Source organism: Malania oleifera, chromosome 5 (assembly GCF_029873635.1).
Source record: "Malania oleifera isolate guangnan ecotype guangnan chromosome 5, ASM2987363v1, whole genome shotgun sequence".
Lineage (NCBI taxonomy): Eukaryota > Viridiplantae > Streptophyta > Magnoliopsida > Santalales > Ximeniaceae > Malania > Malania oleifera.
In genome coordinates this window covers 37277078-37300013 of record NC_080421.1, presented here as the reverse complement: position 1 = coordinate 37300013, position 22936 = coordinate 37277078, and positions in this window count along the sequence as shown.

Below are 22936 nucleotides of genomic sequence, written 5' to 3'. Positions count from 1 at the left end.
AAATCAAATTATTCCCTTTGAGTTTAATATTTAAATCCTCTAATCTTAATTCACCTATCCACTTCATAGGAAATCCTTACCAAACCATGATCATATTCGGTAAGGTTTCACCTATCTACTTGTATCCTTGCTTTAGATTGTAATTATATTTATAGGATACTTTCCATTCTCTAAAGAGCATTGTTCAAGAAAATTCAAATACTTATAAATGCTCTTTGCCTAAGTGGCTGGACCTATCCACTTCCATGAAAATATCTTGAAACATGTCCACCTATATTGAATACTCTTCGAACTTAACAGAAATTATAATCCTTAAGAGTACTTAATCTACTTCACACACATAGCTCTCAAAATGTTCAGTCATATCCTTTAGAGTTTCATATCCTTTGAAATAAGTTGAATGACTAATATGATCGCCTAGGTCTCAATCTAGATGAATGTATAAAATTCAAGTAGACCTATGTTTGTGCAATTTTAAGTCAAAAGCCATTCTTGCTTGGGCCTCTCTCACATATTGAGATTCATAAGAAAAGAGGCAGACATAGGCCTAGTACACTTAAAGAAATATTTATTGTGACTTTTTGGTCTAATAAGCCTATAGCATTCATGCCAAGTCTAAATTCATTGAAAATCTTAATAACCTTGGCTAAAGAAAGTTGATAATTAAGAAAATACATAAATTGAATAAGCGCATAACTCAGGGGGAGCATCTTTCTTTGATTGTTATATTAACTAAATGCTCTCATAATTATACTACATGCTTGAATGCCTTAATGAATAACAGCCTGTGCTAAACTCAAATCTATCCTCTACTTTCTATGATTTATATTCATTGATGGATGGATTATATTGTGTTAAGTTGTTGAAAACTACCTAATTGCATGCTTAGTTTAGAATGCCTTGTGCATGGCGGATGCAGTTGATGAGAATTGCATGCTGGTAGTGGATATAGGTTCTCGTGTGCCTTGAAATTAATTATAAATTGCTTAATTGAACCTATCAGGTACAAGTTTTATGGGAAAATGTCCGATTTACAGACGGCATGCTGCTGAATTTTCTTAAATTTTTTCCCAAATCATGTCTTGTATATAAATGATATTTTCCTCTTATTTGCCTACCTATACTTAAATGTTTATCTAGGCCCTTTTTGCTGTTGCCAAAAGGGGGAGAATTAGGTAAGTATTTGTCATTATAAAAAAGGGGGAGATTATTGACTCTATGGGTCATACCCTATTTTGATTATGACAAATACTCAGGTATTTAATGTCTGCCGAGTTTATATGCTGGTATATTGATTGGTAGATCTTAATGATGGCGCAAGGAATTGAAGTTGAAGACCCAATTTATGTTGTATTTAATTTCATTATTCTTTAAGGGTCTGTGATAGTAATTAGGGCTTTTGGTTTGTAATAAGCATACACACATCACATGCATGAGCTAATACGTAAGGACAAATCGAAACATAACTAAAACTAGACTTAGAAAAGACCCTAAGACACTCACTTACTCACTTGTATGTGTTAAACTTTTGAATATGGTGATTGTTGGATGAAACAGGACCGAAATGCACAAAATGTGCGCACTTGGTCGACCGGCACACCACATTCATTTTGCCTCCGGTCGACCGAACCTGGTCCGGGTCAATAGGTTGACCACAACTCGATCGACCAAACTTTTGTAGTTCAATTGGCCCCGGTCGACCGAACCTCCTAAGAAGTCAACATTTTGACCTCCTGGTCGATTGAGAACTTTTTGTATTCCACCAACCTAGTCGACCGAGTTCCCACGTGTTGGTATCCAATGGTCTGGTCGACCGACTAGTTTAGTTCAAAATCAGCCCGGTCGACCGAACCTCGCTAGAAGGGAAAATCGCCTTTGGATTTACCTGTCCGATCGACCGAACGGGTAGTTCATTTTTGGCCCGATTGATCGAACCCCAAGAACTTGGGTTGGCCAAACTTGTCCTGGTTGACCGGTGCTCTCGGGTTGGATTTATTTTTTTACCGTGGTTAACTCGGTTAAATAGGGTTAAAATAATTAAATATCATTAAATATTTTCTAATTATTCCAACCATGTCCTTAACATTTATATTTCAGGGGAAGTCTATAAATACCCCCTCATTTGGAATAATTAGCATGAGATTAGCAATCTTGATTAGGAGAAATTCTTTGAAATTCCCAAAATCCATAATACTCATTTCTAAGCTCCACACACTCATACTTACCTTCTCTCATTGACAAAATTTTTTTGTAAGTTGGATTTGAGTGTTTGATTGCTCTATAGGTTTGCCCTCCTTTGTGCTGTTCTTGATTAATTCGATTTTTCTTGAGAGCAAAACCTTAAGTATTCTTAGGGTACTTTGTTAATAAGTCTCTCCTAAGAAGACTTCGTTTGATTTTCTGAGATTGCATATTCATTGCAACATCTTAAGAAACTCGTATTTATTTTTGGTTGCAAAATCTTTTCAAAATCATTTGCAAATATCTATTGTGTCTCATCTTGAAAAACTATTTGAAGAGATATTTGTTTATGAGGTGAAAATCTTTGTTGCAATATTCATTGATTTATATCATTTGTTGAATACAAATATTAAACTCTTTTTGCAAACCAAACCTATACATTACTTGAGCATCATACGATTGAGAAAATATGGTGATTAAAATATCTATATTATTTGACTGATATCTTTGGTTGAGCCTTTAGATTGAATACATTTTTTGATACAAAGATTATATCGATTTGCACTCTCATGCACTAATTACAACGATTGCAAATATATTTTGAGAGTAGACATCTATGACTACATTGAGCTTACATATTATTTTATATTGGTGGTGTATGTGATTGAGCACAATTGGGTACATATCCGCTTGAAAGCATAATCACTGTACCATTTCATTGATTGTGAACATGCTGTTGTATTTCTAGGTACGGGCCTGAAGAGGGAGACTAGCCCTTTGAAATAGTCCTGGGTTGACTTAAACCCGGTTAGGAAAGTTTGGTGCACCGTCCTGTTAAGGTGTAGGTTGAGGTTAGCCTCGCTAATTGACTTGGTTGTAAAGGTTGAGGTCAGCCCTATGGTAATTGACCTAGTTGTAAATGGTGCCGCTTCGCCCGTTAAGTCAGTCTTTAGTGGAATCATCAGGCTTGCAAGCTAGAGGCGGGGATGTAGGCACAATTGGCCAAACCCTGATAACATATCATGTGTGCATTGTTTATATTTTCGCAGTTTATATTTCCGCACACGTATGTTATAGTGTGAATGTTGCATATGATTTAATTTCTATGTTATATTTATCTGCGTGTATGGGAACGGCATAGACATATCCTAGGTTGTGAATGTACTGCTGCTATTTAGGTCAAACCTAGGAAAAAGTTTTTAAATTCCAATTCCCCCCCCTCTTGGGAATACACCAATTCTAACAATATATATATTTGATGGTTTGATGGCTTGCATGTACTTTTATATATGTATATATGTTTTCCTGATTGATGCCTCCTGCATAGTGGATGCAATTGATGTGTATTGCCTGTTGGTAGAATTATTAGGTTCTCGCATGCTCAAAATTGAATGATGTATTGTCTAAGTGAATCCTTTTATGCAGGTCCATATGGGAAATGTCCTGTTTACAGATGACATGTTGCCAAATTTTTGTTTGACATTTTCTCAAAAATATTCAAATGTTTTCTAAAATGGATGTGCAAGCTAAATTTGCTTTTGGATTTTAAAATTCTTGCACTTAGCTCGATTCAATTTGAATCATCTAAAACTTGTGCATATATTTAAATGCTTTGTAATTGGTAGGTGATTTTGGGAAAAGTTGTATTTTTAAACGAAGTGTTGCAAATTTTTTTTCCAAATTCACTGCACACACACATCCTACAGTGTTATAAAACTGAACATTTTCAACTTAGGTTGTGATTTTAGAACATCATCTCTTTATGCATCATGAATATTTTTTTTTTAATATGATCTATTATAGTTTTCTTCAATCACTTTGCTAGATTTAAATTCAACATCTTGTGGCAAATTTTATCCCCAAAACAATGATTGGTATCATATTTATGAAGGGGGATTTTTTTTGAAGTTAAAATTACAAGAAATGAACTTAAATGAAAATCTTTTGTCATGATATGTGCTCATAAATGTTTAAAACATTTGTGTCTTTTGCTTAAGTTATAAAATTAAAGAGAATGCACAATCTAAGGGGAAGCCACTTCACTTGTAAATATATGGCTCTGAAATGTTAAATGTATCTCACTTCATGTATCACTAAAATTTATATCTTGTGGGAATACATAAATCTCAAACAACTAGTATCATTAATTGGTATCCTTCAGTCATTTTGTGCTGCATAATCATACTATCTCTTTGACTTGATGATTTGAGTGGTTAAATACTAAACTGTTTGAGTTGTTGTAAATTGTTGAACATTATTTGTTGAACTCAAATAGGTCACTTAGGTACAGATTTATTTTGGGAAATGTTCTATTTTCAAATGGCATGCTGCCGAAATTTTCAGAAATATTCCCAAATTATTTCTTGTATCTAAATGATTGTTACTCATTGTTTGCCCAAATTGCTTATAATAATAATAATAACAATAATAATAATAATAATAATAATAATAATAATAATAATAATTATTATTATTATTATTATTATTATTATTATTATTATTATTATTCTTGGCCCTTTTTGTTGTTGCCAAAAGGAAGAGAAGAGGCAAAATTGGGTATATTAGGTACATTAGTTAACTTAATTAGTTAAATATAATTGAGCTTCAATTCTCTTTATGCATATAGTCAGAGGGAGCCTTTCTTGACTGTGCCCACTTTTGTATAAAGTATTTGTCATCATAAAAAAAGGGGGAGATTGTTAACCTAATTGGTCATATCTCGTTTTGATAATGACAAATACACTTAGTACTGATGTTTGCACTAAGGCTTGCATGCAAGGTTCACTCTACGCATGGAATTGAAAAGAATGCCATATCATGATGGCATGTGGTGATATTAGAGAAGACTGAAGAATATTGAACCTTATTTGTAATTGTATTTTTTATACTCTTCATTCTGGGTTGTAATTAATTATGGACTGTAACACTATATGACCTGTAATAATTTGCATCATGCATGGTAGGACAATATGCTCAAAATGATCTTAGATAGACCTTAGGTTCCCACACTCAGTGCAAAAAGCCACACTATACTTCACATGTTATTAGGGGTTAAATTAAAATCAAAGAATGGACCTTAGGTTAAAATCATGAGGCTTTGGCTGATCGAACCTGGAAAGTCAAATTGCCTTGGTCGACCGAACCATGGACCGGTCAAAAACTTGACTAAGATTCGGGCGACCGAGCTCAAATGACTTGGGTGTCCATGGTTGACTGAACTTTTACCTTGTACTTTTCCATTGTCCTCGGTAGCGTGAACTTACAGCTTATTTTACCCTCAGGTGACTGAACTTGGTAGTTCGGTAAGTTGTACTATGGTTCAGATGACCGAACCTTGGACAGAATGGAAATCACCTTTGGTCAGCAAACCGAACCTCAACTTAGGCACCCGAACCTCAAAAATAACTTTTCTTGTTGTGTCTGTTTGGGTGACCGAACAGTGGATCAGGAGTCCGAAACTTTTGGGTTATTTTAATTTTTACCGCGGTTAAGAAAGGTTAAATATGGTTAATTTTGCTAAACAATTTTAATAATTACCCTTGATGAATTAGGTGTAATCCCAAGAGGGGGGGGGGGTGAATTGGGTATTTAAAAAATTCTTTGACACATATTACCTCTTAAACCCTTCCTATATATTCATCAATGAATTCTTGTTACTCAATTACTTATGTGTAAGTCTATCCAACCTATACATGCAATATACACAATTTAAATGTAGTGCTGAAAATAAAGAGTAAATGGAAGAGAGAAGACAAACATAGTTTTACGAGGTTTAGCCGTCTTGGCTTACGTCCTCGCCTCGAGCAACCACTCAAGGATTCACTAAATCCCTGCTCCTTAAATTGGGATAGAGCTTCCCTTATAATCCGCTGCTTACAAGAAGCACAACTCCCTCCTACTCCACTGCTTATAAGAGATACAACTCTCTCCTCTCACATCGGTTCACACACCGAACCATGTATACAATAGAATCTGAAAAATAACACTCCAAAATGCTTCTAACAAAAGTGTGTGAGTACAAATCAAATTTCTAATACATTAACATATGATATAACTTGGAGCTCATGAATGTATGAAAAAAGCGATACAATCGTTTTATATATGATATGCTTCAACACACAAATCCCTATTTAACCAAAACTCCCAAGTAAAGATATATTTAAAATGTTTTGGAGTATACTAGGGTTCTTAGTTCACTTTGTAAAAATGCAAAAATATATTTGATGTGAACTTGTTAACAAAAACTTTGTCTTGAATATTAAATCAATCAAAAACACAAAGTTTTTCTTCCAAGTATTCAATCACAAACTGAGTATATTATTTTTTAGAAAATATCCCTCAATAGAATATATAGTTATAAGTACCAAGGATATTTAATCAAGCGTTAATATATCTAAAATATAGATCCTTTAGAAAACACACACTTGAATCAAAAACCAATCAATCAAGCTAAACAAGCTTTCTCAAGTAATGATCTTTTTCTAAAACCAATTTTTATACATATGTGTACACTCAAGGTTAAAACTTTTCTAAGGATGATCAAGAACACGTAATGAGATGAGAAGTTCTTAAGAATAATAACTTGAAAGATCAAACCTTAATACTGGATTGAAGTACAGTTGAATGAATGAATGCTCTTTGATTTTCAGAATAGATTTTCCCAAAGACAATGAAAGTAGAATGAAGTGCAGACAATCAGCTCAAGTTTCTCTACAATCTTGCAATACGATGTGTTCTCCTCTTGTTGTGTGTTTTAGTCCCGTTCTAGGGCTTAGATATTCAGTATATATAGTGTCTTACTCTTAGGATTGATCTCAGCCTTTGGATCAATGAAATAGCTCGTGAGTTCTTTTAATAAAAACAAGTTTTTAAGTTTCTCGCAAGTTCAGGCTTCTGAAGTGGGTTCAGGCGCCTGAGGTTCCAAGGTCAGGGGACCGAAGAGCCTAGGCCAACTTCCTGTGTTTCTTATTAATTCTTCAGGCTACTAAACTTAATCTTTAGGCGACTGAGGTTGAGTTCAGGCTACTAAAGTTCCCTTTTTCTCAATTTTTCTTTTCTAATTTAAAATTCTACTTTGCTCATTTGCTTGAGTCTTTTATATAACAAATTTTCTATGATTTTAAAAACATTTCTAAGTCCATGGAAGTTTCCTAATGATGTATATGAAATGCATGAATCCTAAAATCATTCTAAGTTATGTTGAGTCTCAAATTAAATCATACGAAAATATAAGTACATGAGTTCTAAATACCCGTTCCAAAGATATTCTTGAACTTTGCCGCTTGCATCTTGATTTTCGTACTCTCTGAGTTTCATGGACCTTGCCAAGATTTGTTAGCTTTACTTTATGACTTCCATGACTTGTTATCCTTCCGTGCATGCTTAATATAGTTCCTATTCACAAACTCAATGCACAAATTAAATACCAAGTGATTTGTCATTATCAAAACAGGATTGGACTCGTAGAGTCAACAATCTCCCCTTTTTTGATGATGACAAATGCACGAGCAAAAATATATAATGGTTTACGCCTAACAAGGCTCCCCCTTAATTAATGCATCAAATATTCAATGAGTGAAAATATACTCATATTCATATACAAAGTGTTTAGCCCGAATCCAAATGAAATAATAAATATGCTCATGATGAACATGCTATGCTCATAATAAATATGCTCATGATATTTCAACCATGACATCTGTTGGCCTTACAAGGCTTAAAATCTCGTTATCTTATTTTGATACTAATAAACAAGTGGAATTTAACATATTTGTGTGAGTAATGTTATTTCATGGCTCACATATGAGAAAGTAAGGTGAAAGTGCTCACAAAGATCAAATGAAGCTTAAATGAGTTAAAGCATGAATTTAAAGATGATATATTAAATCTTGAAGAATATGAGGACATGAATGAGTTGTTGAAAGCCAAGGCATATTAGAGTCAAAAGAGCCAAATAAAGGCAAAGTGAGAAAGCTCAAAGAATATAGAAGCTTGAAGAAAAGATGGACTCAATTCAAGGACAAAGAATGAAGACTCAAGAACTTAGAATGTTAATATCTTAAAAGTTTTCATGTAAGTGCTTTAATGTTTAATATATCATTTGAAATATTTTGAAGCTCTAAGGTTAACTTCTTAGACCTAGATACTTTTTAAAATACCTGGAAAATATTTTTAGAAGGTCAAAAATTATTTTAAAAAGGTTAGAATCATTTTTGGAATGAAAAGAACCAAAAAGAGTTTCTCCAAATACTGTCAGTTTTTATATAGCCGCATTGAGGTGAATTTTTCCCAAAACAAACCTCATTATTTTAAAACATATTCAACATAAAAGTTATAGTATTTTTTTTTAGATTTGTTTTGACACCAAGAACACCTAATTTGAAGTTATACAGAAAAAGTTATGGCCAAAACATTGAAGTGGGGTCACTACTATCAAACATTTGAACACTGTTCACGTGAGGGACTTCAGCTGTCTGAACAGCACCCATAACCACTTCAGAAGTCTGAAGTTGAAACCTAAGACGTCTTAAGATTTTATGGAACATATTTAAAGAGGCATTAGCTGTTCAGATGTCTAAACCTGGCACTTCAGACATCCGAACTCGACACCTCAGACGTCTGAACTACTTCAGACATTTGACCCTGTGTTTAGTTCATTTTTTTAAGGGGTTTCAGGAACTTCAGATGACTGAACTCGAATCTTCAGACATTTGAACACCGTTCAATGGGAAAATTTTTAAAATTCTAATATTTTAAAATATAGCCATTTGAGCTCCAAACTTTCTAAAAACTTGGGAAACTCTCTAAGGAAACTTTAGCAACATGGAAACAAGTTTGAAAGCCTATAAATATATGGTTTTGCAAATTAAAATACATCCAAGAATTGAAAAATCTGTTTTGAGAAACTGAAAGTACTCTTGTTCTTCCTAAGTTCTCTTGCTCACTCATTGAAAAATTCTTTTGCTGAGAATTCTGAAGTGCTGATCCTTCTTCCTTTGAATTCCTACTGTTAATCCTCTTCTAAGAAGGATATTAGTGAATTCAACACTTGAGCTTCATTCTATTTCATATTGATATTTTACATTGAAGTATATAGTGCTGAAATTGTACTAACTTACTCTTTGAGAGAGTATACTTGTACGCAGATCTTATCTTGTGTTTCTAATAGTTCTTTGACGTTCCAAGCGTTGTTTGGATTGTTGGCTAAGCAAGGGGACATTGCTTAGAGAGGCAGGCTTTAACCTATTTAAAGAGTGACCGAACGAGGGAATATCATTTGGAGAAGGCGGGCTTTAGCCTTAACCAAGGAGTGTTGTAATCAGTATTGTTCCACCCGTCAATGAAACTGAACTAGTGAATACTTTGGTGGTTTGCCAAAGCCGAACCTCGTAAAAATCTCCGTCTCACTCTCTTTCCCTATTCTTTATTTTCAGTGCATATCCAAATTGCGTGAATGGTTTAAATTTGAAAATCATATAAACTATGTATATTTGGAAATTAAACAAACTTAAAGTTTAATTTTAATTTGGGTTGCGGAAACCGAAAGAGAGTACGTTGGTTACACCATATCTTGCGAAAACCTTACAGGAGTACGTTACTTGGTTACATCCTAAAGATAAATTTACCAAGAGTTTATTTGAGTTCTAAATATTTGGAAATAGTGATTTGATTCATCTATACAGGGCTTTACATAAGCAAACATAAATTTTCATTCACTACAGGGCTGTGTATTGGTTTGTTTGTTTACTTTCTAATTTTAGTTGATTGGTTTGGTTGTTTATTGTTTAACTTGTACTTGGAAAATAAATTGATTGTTTGGTTTGAAGATTGTGTTTAATTGATTGGTTGTTTAATTGTGTTATTGATTGGATAAAAGAACTAAGTTCTTGATTGATTAAAGAATTAAAAAACAAGTCTAGAGTTGGTTAAAAGAAATAAAAGAAGTTTAAGGTATTTTAAAAGGAATCAAAATAAAATTTTTGAATCCAATTCACCCACCCTCTTGGGAAGCTATTCCTAATTTCAATTGGTATCAGGGGTTATAGCAAATCTTAAATAGTAGCTATAAAAAGATCTAAATGGCTAACTTAGGCGTAGCTCCCTTTGGAGAGGGACAATCTTCACTTAGGCCACCAATCTTTTGTGGTTTGAACTATACCTTCTGGAAAAAGAGAATGAAAATATATCTTCAAACTATGAATTGGAAAGCATGGGAAGTTATCATGGAAGGTGACCAAATTCCCACTAAGATAGTTGATGGAAAACAAGTTCTCAAAGAGAAAAATGATATGACCGACCTAGACTATAAGATACTACAAGTTAAAGCTAGTGCTATGAATGCGTTATATTGTGCTTTAGATGCTAATGAATTTAATTGAGTAATGACTTGTAAATCAGCTAAGAAAATATGGGATAAGCTAGAAGTTACTTATAAAGGAACATCAGATGTTAGGGATAATAGGGTTGATATGCTCACAAGCGAGTATGGAGCCTTTAAGATGAACTCGGATGAATTAATTACAAATATGTTTACTAGGTTCACTCACATAATCAATTCCCTAAATGCCTTAGGAAAAAACATACACTACTTATAAGATGATAAGAAAAAAAAAAAAGTTCTAAGAGGTCTTCCCTCCATGTGGGAACCAAAGGCTACTGCTATCACGGAAGGTAGAAATTTGAAAAACACATCTTTAGATGGACTTATAAGTTCTCTCCTTACATATGAAATGACAATAAATGAAAAGAGTGGAAAAACTAAAGCCCAAGAAAAAATAGCCTTTAAAACCTTACAAGAAAACTCTAGTAGTGAAGAGATGGATGAAGATGAAGTGACCTTCATATCTAAAAAGCTAGCAAGGATACTAAGACGAAGAAACAAATTCAAAAGAAGAAATCAAAAATCTGAATAAGATGAATCAGAAGAAGAAGTTACCAAGAAATTAAAGAATAAAACTCCTAAATGCTACAATTGCAATAAAGCTGGACATTCAAAACCGGAATGTCCACTATTAAAGAAAGTGTCTAAAAAGAAAAACAAGAAAGCCATGAAAGCCATTACTTGGGATAATACAAGTAGTTCGGAGAATGAAATAAGTGACCAAGAGTTTGCTTACACGTGCTTTATGGCATGGGATAATGAAGAAAGCTCCTCAACTAAATCTTCAAATAATTCTTGTAATGATGAATCTAGTGATGAGGGTATGCCATCTTATGATGAACTTCAAAATGATCTATTCAAAGTACATAAGATGCTGATGAAAGCAAATAAACAAAACACCTCATTGAAGAATATGAATGAAAGTTTAATGAAAGAGTTAGAATTCCTAAAGAATGTTGAAAGAGATAAAGACTTAAAACTTAAGCAATTAGATCATATATATGAATCAACAATGAAAGAAATAGAATTCAAAAATCTTGTTGAAAAAGAAAACAACTTGAAAATTGAGAAACTAGAAAGCAAGAATGACCAAATGATAGAAGACCTTCGATCCTTATCCTCTATTGTGTATGAGAAAGATATAAATATTTTGAATTAGAGGATAACATAAGAAAATTATCTCTAAAGTTAGAGAAATCATTAAAAAGGGTTGATAATAAGAAAGACATAGAGTTAAATGATCTCAAGAATCAAATCAAAGATAAGGATAAAATTATTTACAACTTCACAAAAGGAAAGGAAAACCTTGATAAGATGATTGGCTTACAAAGAATATCTATAATAAAGAAGACATTGGTTTCAATGGAATTGAAAATAAAAAGAAAAAGAATTCTTACATGGGATATTTCTCAAAAGAATCCAAAGACTATACTTGCACATCTTCTAATGCCTACACAAACACCATATGCTATCATTGCAAGAAAAAGGGGGATATAAAGTTTGAATGTCCATTTAAGAGGAAAGGTGTTAAAACCAAACAAGTATGGAAAATAAAAGAAACCTCTCTTAAAAAATCCTTCGGACCCAAGAAAATATGGGTACCAAAAATGAAATAATGACTTCACACATATATAAAATAGAAAATGGCATTGTTGGCCAAAATCATAGGATGATTTTTTTTTTACTAGGCTTAACTTAAGAAAATATAAAGAAAATATCAAATCTGAGCTTATTATATAAGTGCCTTGATGTTACATACTACATGCTTACTTGCTTACATGTGATGTATTGATATGCTATATGCTACATGTGTATAAATTAACTTGACTTGATTTATATTGAAAAGTATGACTCACTATGTTGAAAATTGAGAATGAGATTATTGAGTTTAAGCATAAATTTTTGATATAAGGATAATTCTTGAACATGCATTTTTTTAAATGAATCACATGGATAAACATACTGCTCTTTATCTATGAGCTATGAAAGATATAGTAGTTATATTGGTATCCATGAACTATACATTATGTGATATTAAGCTTTGGTTTCTATAAAGTATTTTTGGTTTCACATGTTAAAAATTTCAATAGATATCAAATCTAAAAGCTCACTTGGTATCACAAACTCAAATTATTTATGAGCATGATTATGTTTATGAGCATGATGTAACATTGATGATCTTAGCGTAATATTGATATTTGATACATGATATGATTCAATATTTTACATGGGATGATAAAAAAAAAATTAATAACAAAATTGAATGTATTGAATTCAGGGGGAGTGTCATGAATCATTAATCAATTGATATCATGAATTAAATTTTAAATTTTAAATTTTAAATTGGTATCTTGAATAAATGCTGTGAGCTACACACTATACATGCTATATTGAAAAACAATAACATGAGTGTGTACATATGTTTGGAATACATGGTTATTGATATGCTTAAAATGATTTTTATTTGAATTTAAATCATTTCTTTTCTTTTTGATTGATGTCAAAAGGGGGAGAAGTTGTGAAGCAAAAATTGAGCATGAATATTATATCTATTCAAAAGAAGTATTTAATATTGATTGAAAAAGCTTGTAAAACCAAAAGAAAGTGATAAGCATGATTGACGAAGTCAATATTGATCTTATTAAGACGAAGCTTATTGAAAGGGGGAGTTTTTTTAAGGCTTACTCACATTTTTGCTCCTTACTTGTCATCATCAAAAAGGGGGAGATTGTTGGCTTCATAATGCTTAAAATCTTGTTATCTTGTTTTGATGCTAACAAACAAGTGGAATTTAACATATTTGTGTGAATAATGTTATTTCAGGGCTCACATATGAGAAAGTAAGGTGAAAGTGCTCACAAGGATCAAATGAAGCTTAAATGAGTCAAAGTGTGGATTTAAAGATGATATATTAAATCTTGAAGAATATGAGGACATGAATGAGTTGTTGAAAGTTAAGGCATATTAGAGTCAAAAGAGCCAAAGAAAGACAAAGTGAGAAAGCTCAAAGAATATGGAAGCTTGAAGAAAAGATGGACTCAATTCAAGGACAAAGCATGAAGACTCAATAACTTAGAATGTTAATATCGTAGAAGTTTTCATGTAAGTGCTTTAATGTTTAAAATATAGTTTAAAATGTTTTGAAGCTCTTAGGTTAACTTCTTAGACCTAGATACTTTTTAAAATACCTAAAAAATATTTTTATAAGGTCAAAAATTGTTTTAAAAAGGTTAGAATCATTTTTGGAATGAAAAACACCAAAAAGAGTTTCTTCAAATGCTGTCAGTTTTTATACAGCCGCATTGAGGTGAATTTTTCTCTATCCAAACCTCATTATTTTAAAACGTGTTCAACATGAAAGTTATATTATTTTCTCTTATCTTTGTTTTGACACCAATAAACCTAATTTGGAGTTATACAAAAAAAGTTATGGCCAAAACATTGAAGTGCGGTCACTGCTGTCAAACATCTGAACACTGTTCACGGGAGGGACTTCAGTTGTCTGAATAGCACACAGAACCACTTTAGACGTTTGAAGTCAAAACCTCAGATGTCTGACGATTTTATGGAATAGATTTAAAGAGGCAATAGCTGTTCAGACGTCTGAACCTGGCACTTCAGAGACCTGAACTTGACACCTTAGACGTCTGAACCCTACTTCAGACATCTGACCCTATGTCTAGTTCATTTTTTAAGGGGTTTTAGGAACTTCAGATGACTAAACTCGAATCTTCAGACATTTGAACATTGTTCAAAGGAAAAAAATTTTAAATTCTAATATTTTAAAATATAGCCGTTTGAGCTCCAAACTTTCTAAAAACTTGAGAAACTCTCTAAGGAAACTTTAGCAACATGAAAACAAGTTTGAAAGCCTATAAATATATGGTTTTGCAAATTAAAATATATCCAAGAATTGAAAAATCTGTTTTGAGAAGCTGAAAGTACTCTTGTTCTTCCTAAGTTCTCTTGCTCACTTATTGAAAAATTCTTTTACTGAGAATTCTGAAGTTCTGATCCTTCTTCCTTTGAATTCCTATTGCTAATCCTCTTCTAAGAAGGATATTGGTGAATTCTACACTTGAGCTTCATTCTATTTCATATTGTTATTTTACATTAAAGTATATAGTACTGAAATTGTACTAACTTGCTCTTTGAGAGAGTATACTTGTACGTAGATCTTATCTTGTGTTTCTTATAGTTCTTTGACGTTCCAAGGGTTGTTTGGATCATTGGCTAAGCAAGCAGACATTGCTTAGAGTGGCGGACTCTAACCTATGTAAGGAGTGACCGAACGAGGGAATATCGTTTGGGGAAGGTGGGCTCTAGCCTTAACCAAAGAGTGTTGTAATCAGTATTGTTCCACTCGTCAACGAAACTGAACTAGTCAATCCTTTGGTGGTTTGCCAAAGGCAATGACATAGGCTGGGTATAAGCCGAACCTCGTAAAAATCTCCGTCTTACTCTCTCTTTCCCTATTCTTTATTTTCAGTGCATATTTAAATTGTGTGAATGATTTAAATTTGAAAATCATATAAACTATGTATATTTGGAAATTAAACAAATTTAAGGTTTAATTTTAATTTGGGTTGCAGAAACCGAAAAGGAGTACGTTGGTTACACCATATCTTATGGAAACCTTACAAGAGTACGCTACTTGGTTAACATCCTAAAGACAAATTTACCAAGAGTTTATTTGAGTTCTAAATATTTGGAAAGAGTGATTTGATTCATCTATACAGGGCTTTACATCAGCAAGCATAAATTCTCATTTACTACAGGGCTTGGTTCAAATTTGGCAAATATAAACAAGCAACCATCTTGAGTTGTTATATTACATAAGTGCTGTGTATTGGCTTGTTTGTTTACTTTCTAATTTTAGTTAATTGGTTTGGTTGTTTATTGTTTAACTTGTACTTGGCAAATAAATTGATTGTTTGGTTTGAAGATTGTGTTTAATTGATTGGTTGTTTAGTTGTGTTATTGATTGGATAAAAGAACTAAGTTCTTGGTTGATTAAAGAATTAAAAAACAAGTCTAGAATTGGTTAAAAGAAATAAAAGAAGTTCAAGGTATTTTAAAAGGAATCAAAATAAATTTTTAGAATCCAATTCACTCCCCCTCTTGGGAAGCTATTCCTAATTTCAACATCAAACAACTGTTTTTTCCTTTTGCATATCTCCCTTTTGCAATCAGTTTTACCAACATTCTTTGCTTCCATTTTATTACTTTTGCTTCCAAATTTTCTCCCCCTTTTGACATCAACAAAAAGGTGTAAACTAATAAAGCATGAGTAGACGTACCCTTGAAATTAGGAATAGCTTCCCAAGATGGGGGGGGGGATGAATTGGCTTTTAAAACTTTCTTTTAACTTCTTTTAAGAATCCTTAACTTCTTTAACTTAACCAATTCTTTAACTTATTTGTTTAATTTCACCAATCACACAACAACTTAATTAAACAACCAATCAATTAAACGCAATCTTCAAACCAAACAATCAATTTATTTTCCAAGTATAAGTCAAACAACAAACAACCAAACCAAGATATAAAATATTCAGAACTTTGGTAATATAACAACTCAAGATGGTTGTTTGTTTATATTTGCCAAATTTGAACCAAGCCCTGTAATGAATGAAAATTTATGCTTGCTGATGTAAAGCCTTGTATAGATGAATCAAATCACTCCTTCCAAATATTTAGAACTTAAATAAACTCTTGGTAAATTTATCTTTGGGATGTTAACCAAGTAACATACTCCGGTAAGGTTTTCGCAAGATATGGTGTCACCAACGTACTCCCTTTCGGTTTCTGCAACCCAAATCAAAATTAAACCTTAAGTTTGTTTGATTTTCCAAATATATGGTAGTTTATATGATTCCCAAATTTTAAACCATCCACGCAATTTAAATATGCTGAAAATAAAGAGTAAGGGAAAGAGAGAATGAGACAGAAATTTTTATGAGGTTTGGCTTATACCCAGCTTACGTCCTCGCCTTTGGAAAACCACCAAAGGATTCACTAGTTCAGTTCCGTTGACGGGTGGAACAATACCAATTACAACATTCCTTGGTTCAGGCTAGAGCCCGCCTTCTCCAAACGATATTCCCTCGTTCGGTCACTCCTTACATAGGCTAGAGCTCGCCTCTCTAAGCAATATCCCCTTGCTTAGCCAATGATCCAAACACCTTGGAACGTCAATGAACTACAAGAAACACAAGATAAAATCTTCGTACAAGTATACTCTCTCAAAGAGCAATTTAGTACAATTTCAACACTATATACTTTGAATGTAAAATATCAATATGAAATACAATGAAGCTCAAGTGTAGAATTCACCAATATCCTTTTTAGAAGAGGATTAATAGTAGGAACTCAGATAAAGAAGGATCAGCACTTCAAAATTCTCAGCAAAATAATTTTTCAATGAGTGAACAAAAGAGCTTTGGAAGAACAAGAATACTTTCAACTTTACAAGCAGATTTTTCAATTCTTGGTTGTGTTTTGATTTGCAAAACCATGTATTTATACGCTTTCAAACTTGTTTCCATGTTGCAAAACTTTCCTTTGAGAGTTTTCCAAAATTTTAGAAAGTTTAGAACTCAAACGGCTATATTTTAAAAACAAAAGTTTTAAAATTTTTGCCCGTTGAACAGTGTTCAGTTGACTGAAGTCATAAGTTCAGTCGACTGAACTCACTGCTGCAACTTTTTGCCTGTTTTGGAAATACTTCAGTTAGCTGAACTTATTCTTTAGTCGATTGAAGTCACTTGTTTAGTCATCTGAAATCCCTCCCGTGAACAGTGTTTAGCTGATTGACAGCAGTGACCCCGTTTTAGTGTTTTAGCCATAACTTTTTATGTATAATTCCAAATTAGGTGTTATTGGTGTGAAAAGAAAGGTAAGAAAAAATCCTAAAACTTTAATGTTCATCACTTTTTTAAATAATTAAGTTTTGATAGTGAAAAATACACCTGAATACGGCTGTATAAAAACTGACAGCAAACAGAAAAACCCTTTTTGGTGTTTTTTATTCCAAAAATGATTCTAACCCTTTTAAAATAATTTTTGACTTTATAAAATTATTTTATAGATATTTTAAAAGGTTTTTAGGTCCAAGAAGTTAACCTAAGAGCTTCAAAATATTGCAAACGATATTTTAAACATTTAAAGTACTTACATGAAAACTTCTAAAACTTTTCTCATTCTTAAGTCTTCATGTTTTGTTTCTTCAAGCTTCCATCTTTTCTTCAAGATTTCATATTCTTTGAGTTTTATCACTTTGCCTTTCTTTGGATCTTTTAGTATTCCTTGGCTTTCAACAACTCATTTATGTCTTCATATTCTTCAGGATTTAATATATCATCTTTAAATCCATGCTTGGACTCTTTTAAGCTTCATTTGATCCTCTTGAACACTTTGACCTTTGCTTTCTCATATATAAGCCCTGAAATATCATTACTCACACAAATACATTAAATCTCACTTGTTTGTTAGCATCAAAACAAGATAACAAGATTTTAGGCCTTGTAAGGCCAACAACCCTTATGTTCTTCTCCCCTTAGAGATCTAAAGGTTTTGAATGTGTCCAATTGTTGATCAATGCAATACCAAGTGATTATATCATAAGTGATGTTGCTCCCCTTAAATTATATCATCTAACATGATTCTAAGCAACCTCTCGACTATGCATGAGACCTAATTCATGCCTAATTTAGATAAACCTATCCTCCGCAAGTGGTTTTGTGAATATATCTGCCTATTGTTTATCCGTGCATACAAATGCTAGTATTACATCCCCTTTTTGCACATGGTCATGAAGAAAGTGATGTCGTATTTCCATGTGCTTAGTTCGTGAATGTAATATAGGAGCTTTGAGATATTTATTGCACTCATATTATTGCATCTTATAGGGATTCTTTCATAACTAAATCCAAAATCCTTCAGTTGTTGCTTCATGTAAAGCGTTTGAGCACAACAACTAACTACCGCTATGTATTCAGCCTCAGCTATGGAAAGAGCAACTGAATTTTGTTTCTTGGAAAACCAAGAGACCAAGGAGTGTCCCAAGAAATGACAAGTACCACGAGTGCTTTTCCTATCCACTTTGCTACCCACAAAATCAACATTTAAGTAACTAAGAATCTCAAAGGATGTGTACTTAGGATACCATAACCCAATGTCCATGGTTCCTATCAAATATCTAAGTATCCGTTTAACAGCTAGCAAATGAGACTCTTTTGAAGCAGATTGAAATCTTGCGCACAAACATATGCTAAACTTATTATCTGGTCTACTGGCAGTCAGGTATAACAAGCTACCTATCATTCCATGATATAGCTTGACGTCTACTGGTATACCTTGTTCATCTTTGTCTAATTTCAATGAAGCTCTCATAGGTGCACCTAGTATTTTTCCGTCTTCCATATTAAACTTTTTGAGTAAGTCTCTAATATACTTTGATTGATTTATGAATATTCCATGATTTGCTTGTTTGATCTAAAGTTCGAGGAAGAAATTTAGTTCACCCATCATGCTCATCTCAAATTCATTTTGCATGGTAAATTCATTACACAATTCTTTATCTGTAGCGCCAAATATGATGTCATTTACATATACTTGCACTAGGAGAATATCATCTTTCTTAAACTTTATGAACATGGTTGTATCTATCTTTCCTCTTTTAAATCCATTTTCTAATAGAAAACCGCTTAGCCTTTCATACCAAACTCTAGGATCTTACTTTAAATTGTACAAGGCTTTCGTCAGTCTATACACGTGATCTGGATTCTTATGGTTTTCAAAGCCTGGGGGTTGTTCTACATACACTTCTTCATTTATGTAGCCATTTAAAAATGCGCTTTTGATGTCCATTTGATATAGCTTGAAATCCTTAAAAGCTGCATATGCTAAAAGCATTCGTATGACTTCCATCCTAGCTACAGGGGCAAATGTTTCTTCAAAATCTATACCTTCTTCTTGATTATATCACTGAGCTACTAATCTAGCCTTATTTCTCACAACTACTCCATGTTCATCTTTCTTATTCTTAAATATCCATTTGGTCCCTATGATTGACTTATCCTCAAGTCTGGGAACTAAAGTCCATACTTTGTTTCTTTCAAATTGATTTAATTCTTCTTGCATGGACAACACCCAAGATTCATCCTTTATAGCTTCACTCACATTCTTAGGTTCTTCTTGAGATAGAAATGCAAAATGCCTAACCATGTTCCTAAGAGAGGAGCAAGTGGCTACTCCACGTAATGGTTCACCTATTATTTGATCTATGGGATGATTCTTTATGTATTTCCATTCGCTAGGTGGTTCATTAACCTCATTTGTAGTTTGATTAATTTCAATGGATGGTTTTTTAAGTTAATTTTTCTTTTCTGAATCATTCTCAATTGATAGTTCTTCTAGTTCCTTATTTAATTCAATTTCATCTTCATCAGTTCTTTTAGAGAAGGGATTTGACTTATCGAACACTACATGAATAGATTCTATGACCATCAATGTTCGTTTGTTATACACTTTATAGGCTTTACTATCTAAAACATACCCTAGGAAGATACTTTCATCCAATTTCACATCAAACTTTCCTAGATGCTCATTGTCTCTAAGCACAAAACACTTACAACCAAAGATATTAAAATATGATATGTTTGGTTTATGACCATTCCATACTTCGTAAGGAGTCTTATTAAGTGATGGTCTAATCAGAACTCTATTTAGCACATAGTAGGCGGTATTCACTGTGTTGACCCAGAAGTATTTAGGTAATTTATGTTTGTTAAACATAGTTCTAGCCATTTCTTGTATAGACCTATTATTCCTTTCAACTACACCATTCTGTTGTGGTGTTCTAGGAGCTGAAAAATTATGGGCAATTCCTAATGAATTACAATAGTCTTCCATGTCTTGATTTTTAAATTCTCTACCCCTATTACTTCGAATTTTAGTAATTGTGTATCCCTTTTCATTTTGGACTTTCTTACACAGGTTTGCAAATTTTTCACATGCTTCATCTTTGTGACCTAAGAATAGTACCCATGTGTATCTTGAAAAATCATCAATTATGACAAAAGCGTATGATTTTTCTCCTAAACTTTGAATTGGGTTTGGTCCAAATAAGTCCAAGTGTAGCATTTGGAGTGGCCTAGTAGTGGAGATCTCTTTCTTCTTCTTAAAGGTTGTTCTTGCTTGTTTTCCTAGTTGGCATGCATCACAGATTTTATCTTTCACAAATTTAGTCTTAGGCAGTCCCTTAACTAATTCTTTCTTAACTAGTTTTGAGATTAAATCCATGTTTGCGTGTCCTAGTCTCCCATGTCAAACCCAGCTTAATTCATTCATAGTAGATAATCATGTCACACTCTGTGAAGTTAAGTTTTCAAAGCCTTTGGTATACACGTTTTCATGACGCCTAGAAATGAACAATATCTTATTATCAGTTTTGTGTTCAACTATGCACTTGTCATGTTCAAATGATACTTTGTAGCCTTTATCACATAGTTGAATTATGCTCAATAAATTGTGCTTTAAACCTTCAACTAATAAAACATCATCAATATTGAGTGAGGAATCATTACTGACTTTACCGACACCTATGATCCTTCCCTTAGCATTATCTCCAAAAGTAACAAACCCTTCATCCTTGAGTATGATGGATGTGAATTTTGCTTTATCCCCGGTCATGTGGCATGAGCATCCGCTATCCATATACCATTTATCTTTTGAGGATGCTGATCTTAAGCAAATCTGCAAGGTACAATTAAACAACTAGCTTTGGTACCCAGATTGTCTTGGGTCTAGGGGGGTTAGTGCTAGACCTTCTATACTTTCTTTATTTTTACATTTTATTTTTGAAAGGACAGTCGAATTGTATGTGATCCAACCTTCTACATTTAAAACATGTAGTATTTCTATAATGATTCTTAGTTGGAACATATGACTTTGATTCTTTTGTAAAATGCCCCATGTAAAGATGTCTTTTCTTTACATTTTCCTTACGATTAAAACCGAGCCCTTCTTTTTCTAGGGAATTTCTTTGAGATCCTAGAAGATTTTCAAAATTGTTTTGTTCTTCAGTAAATTTACAAATAATTTCAGATTTATCTTTCAAATCCTTTTCTAACTCCTCAATTTTCAAATTTTTTTCTTTTATGAAAGATGCATGGGATTCATTTTGGTGTTCAACTAGATTTGAAAGTTTTTTGACTTTGCTTCTCAACTCAGAAATTTTCTTTGTTTTCTTCTTAAGCATTTTAATAGTGTACAAGTATTCTTGTTTCAGTTCATCATATGAAATCATATCATTTTCATTTTCAGATTCACTAGAATAATATGAAGATGATGAAAAAGATGATTGTACCTCAAGGTCGTCATGTACCATTAGACACAGATTGGCAACTTCGTCATTACTGGATTTAGATTCTGAACTGCTAGTGCTGTGTGTATCCCAGCCAACTTTCAGCGCCTTCTTCTTTTTCTTTGAAACTTTTATAAGTTTGGGGCACTCAGGTTTGATGTGTCCAACTTCTCTGCAGTTGTAGCATGTTGGTGGATCCTCCTTCTTTTTCTTCATGCTTTGCTTTCCTCTTTCTGATTTAGAGTTCCAGAATTATTTGTTGAACTTTTTGTTCTTCTTCAAGAACTTCCCCAACTTCTTTGTTAGCAAGGCAATGTCATCATCCGTTTCGGAATCGCTTCCTTCACTTGAATAGCTTGATGATGCCTTAAGTGCAGTGACCTTCTTAGCTTTGCTTTGCTTATTTTTCCTATTGTTTATTGCCAGCTCATAGGTGATGAGTGATCCAATGAGTTCATCCATCGACATCTCGTTGAGATTTCTCCCTTTTGCTATTGCCGTAGCCTTCATTTCCCACACTGGAGGTAATCCCCTGAGTATTTTCCTGATCAACTCATAAGTAGGGTAAGTTTTTCCAAGAGCATTTAAAGAGTTAATGATGTGTGTGAATCTAGTGTACATGGATTGTATGGATTCAACAGTCATCATTTTAAATGATTCATATTCACTAGTGAGCATGTCTATCCTACTATCCTTGACTTACTTAGTGCCTTCATATGTAACTTCTAATTTTTCCCAAATTTCTTTAGCTGAGTTACATGCCATTACCCTATTAAATTCATTGACATCTAATGCACAGAATAGTAAATTCATGATAGTGGTATTGATTTGAACTGACTTCCAATCCTCTTCAGTATATTCATCTTCAGTTTTAGGTACATTAATCTTATCAATTACTTTCATAGGAATGTGATTTCCCTTAGTCACTATTTTCCAAACCTTCCAATCTATGTTCAGTAGATAGATGCTCATCTTACGTTTCCAATAGGTGTAATTTACACCACAGAA